Source organism: Garra rufa, chromosome 18 (assembly GCF_049309525.1).
Source record: "Garra rufa chromosome 18, GarRuf1.0, whole genome shotgun sequence".
NCBI lineage: Eukaryota > Metazoa > Chordata > Actinopteri > Cypriniformes > Cyprinidae > Garra > Garra rufa.
In genome coordinates, this window is record NC_133378.1 from 38,993,921 (window position 1) to 38,997,333 (window position 3,413).

Sequence of the window (3,413 nt, forward strand, 5' to 3'; positions counted from 1 at the left end):
CTGTTTCAGATTTACATAGAGCACGTAGGATCTTAGACAGCTTGCTGCCTCCCGCTGCAGACGTAGTGAAGCATGTGCGACCTCCAGCTTTGCCTGTGGTATACCTAGAGTTACTAGAGTCAGTGTACGGTTCTGTAGAGGATGGTGATGAACTGTTGGCCAAATTCATGGGCACCTTACAGAACCAGGGTGAAAGGTAATCTGATTTCTTGCATCGGTTGCAAGTTCTTCTGAGTTCAACGATTAGGAGGGGAGGTATTGCGGAGAAAGATCATGATCGTTGCCTCTTGAAACAGTTTATGAGAGGGTGTTGGGACAATGGTCTCATTGACAGCCTTCAGTTAGGAAAGAGCGAGTCTCACCCCCCCACTTTTGCTGAATTGGTTGTGTTAATTCGAACAGAGGAGGGTAAGCGTGCCTCCAAAGAGGAGCGAATGAAAAGACACCTTGGGTTGTCAAAAACTCCTGTTGCTTCCCCAAGGCCACGGTCTGCCACTCAGCAAGTGTCTGTCTATTCACATGAGACACCAAATTCTAGCAATTTTGAAACTGACTTCCTAAAGAAACAACTTGCAGAAGTACAGGCCCAAGTTGCTACTCTAGGTCAAACTCCAAGCCCGAGGCGCCTGAGTGGGTGTTCTGAGAAGGCAGAGTTGAACACTTTGAGGAAAGTAGTGGAAGAGTTGCGCACTCAGGTAGCTACTATGAAAACATCCATGGCTCAAGAAGTAAAGTGTGGAAATTCCGATGACTCAGAAGTCGCTAACCTGCGACGACAAGTTGCTGAACTGCAAGCTCAGAGTGCTGCTCAAAAGAATTATAGAGACTACTCCCGAGAGACTGCTAGTCCCCGAGTTTTTCCGCCACAGAATTTGTTTGAGACCGACACAGTTAGAGGTGCTAGAAGGGCCCAACCAATGGCCAATCGGCCTCGCCCTGGATATTGTTTCCGTTGCGGAGAAGATGGCCATTTGGCTGTTGCTTGCGATAATCCTGCAAATCCCCCGAAAGTTGAGGAAAAGCGGCGTAAGTTGAGGGAGCAACAGGCCCAGTGGGACTCTCTGCATGGGAATTCCTCTTTGCCTTTAAACTAAGGGAAGTCTCTGTAGCGGGGCATACAGAGACAAGGTGTAAAAGTAACCGCCCTAAATGTTATAGGCAAGTGCCTGTCACAAGCAATCATGAGTCACCCTTAAAGAATCTACCGAAGGGGTTAGTAGGAGTAAAGTGCACTGCGCAGATCAGTATCGGTGGTAAAGAGGTAGGCTGTCTCCTAGACACGGGCTCTCAGGTTACTACGGTTCCCCAGTCGTTCTACGAGGCACATCTATTTAATCACCCGCTGAAGTCGTTAGAAAATTTGTTAGAGGTGGAGGGAGCTAATGGGCAAGCCGTGCCATATTTGGGTTACATCGAGTTGGCCTTGAGGTTCCCGAAAGAGTTTGTAGGTGTAAGTTGAAGTCCCCACTTTAGCTTTAGTAGTTCCGGATCTAAAGAGTATGTCACAAGTTCTTGTCGGTACAAATTCCCTGGATGTACTTTATGGCCACTGCATTAGGGAGAATCAGAGTAACCCTTGTTCGAGCCTCCACGGATACCAGGCAGTGCTTAAAGTCCTGGAGGCAAGATGGAAGCAAACTAGCAGTGAAGCATTGGGGCACGTGAAGCTGATAGGGAATTTACCTGAAGTCATACCTGCCGGGAACACGGTGGTCCTGAATGGTTCAGTTCAGCTTAGGGAACCTTGTATGGAGAAATGGGTGACTCTTGAGCAACCATCGGCCCCATTCCCAAGCGGTCTCTTAGTTGCAAGCTGTGTGCACACATTGCCTTCTAGACGACCTTCTCAGCTGTCCGTCTTACTTAAAAATGGTACTCAAACAGATATAACGATCCCCCCTAAAGCTGTACTTGCTGAGATCCATGCTATACAGAGGGTTATAGAGAAAACATCCCAGAACTCAAGCGAAGTTGAATCATCAGCACCTACCCATGCTAACCTTACCTTTGATTTTGGAGACTCTCCTTTGTCTTCAGACTGGAGGGAGCGGATATGAAACCGGTTGAATTCTATGCCTGAGGTCTTCTCTTTACATGATCTTGATTATGGCTGTACAGGTCAAGTGAAACATCCAATCAGATTAACTGACGAGACACCCTTTAAGCATAGGGCACGCCCGATCCACCCCCAAGACATTGATGCTGTTCGAAAGCATCTTCAGGAACTAATGACTGCTGGAGTAATTCGTGAGTCGGAGTCCCCCTTTTCTTCACCCATAGTGGTAGTCCGAAAGAAAGATGGCTCGGTGCGACTCTGTATCGACTTTCGGAAGTTGAATTCCCAGACGATCAAAGACGCATACGCTCTGCCCAATCTAGAAGAAGTTTTTTCTGTACTTACCGGCTCAAAGTGGTTCTCGGTGCTTGATTTAAAGTCTGGGTTCTATCAGATTGAGATGGATGAGGCCGATAAGTGCAAGACTGCTTTCGTATGCCCTCTTGGATTCTGGGAATTCAATAGAATGCCCCAGGGAATTACAAATGCGCCAAGTACATTTCAAAGATTAATGGAGCGGTGTATGGGTGACCTCCACAGGAAACAAGTACTAGTCTTTATTGATGATTTGATAGTCTTTTCAAAGACCTTGGAAGAGCATGAGTCGCGGTTAGTACAAGTCCTCGATCGACTTAAAGAGTACGGATTGAAGTTGGCGCCTGAAAAATGCCGTTTCTTCCAGACATCAGTCAAATATTTGGGGCATGTCGTCTCCAGAGACGGGGTAAAGACTGACCCGGCTAAGATTGAGGCTCTAAAAACTTGGCCAAGGCCCACAAATTTGAAAGAGCTGAGAGCTTTCTTAGGTTTTGCTGAGTACTATAGAAGGTTCGTGTGTAACTACTCGAAGATAGTGAAACCTCTCACAGGACTCACTGAAGGGTACCCTCCACTTCGTAGGGGCCGCAGCGGGAAACGAGAGGGGGGAGAGTACTTCAATACCAAAGAGCAGTTCGGTGATCGGTGGACTATTTCATGTCAGAATGCCTTTGACGTCATCATTTCTAAGTTGACCTCTGCTCCTGTTCTGGGCTTTGCTGACCCCAAGCTTCCATATACGCTTCACACCGATGCCAGTACTACGGGGCTTGGTGCGGCATTGTACCAGGAGCAGGACGGGCAGATGCGGGTAATAGCGTTCGCCAGCAGGGGACTGACAAAGAGTGAGGCAAAATACCCTGCACATAAGCTTGAATTCTTGGCGTTAAAGTGGGCTGTTACGGCCAAGTTCAGCGATTATTTGTATGGCACAGACTTCACTGTTGTAACAGACAGTAATCCTCTGACGTATGTTTTGACTTCTGCGAAGCTTGATGCTACCAGCTACAGCTGGTTGTCTAGCTTGTCGACCTACACC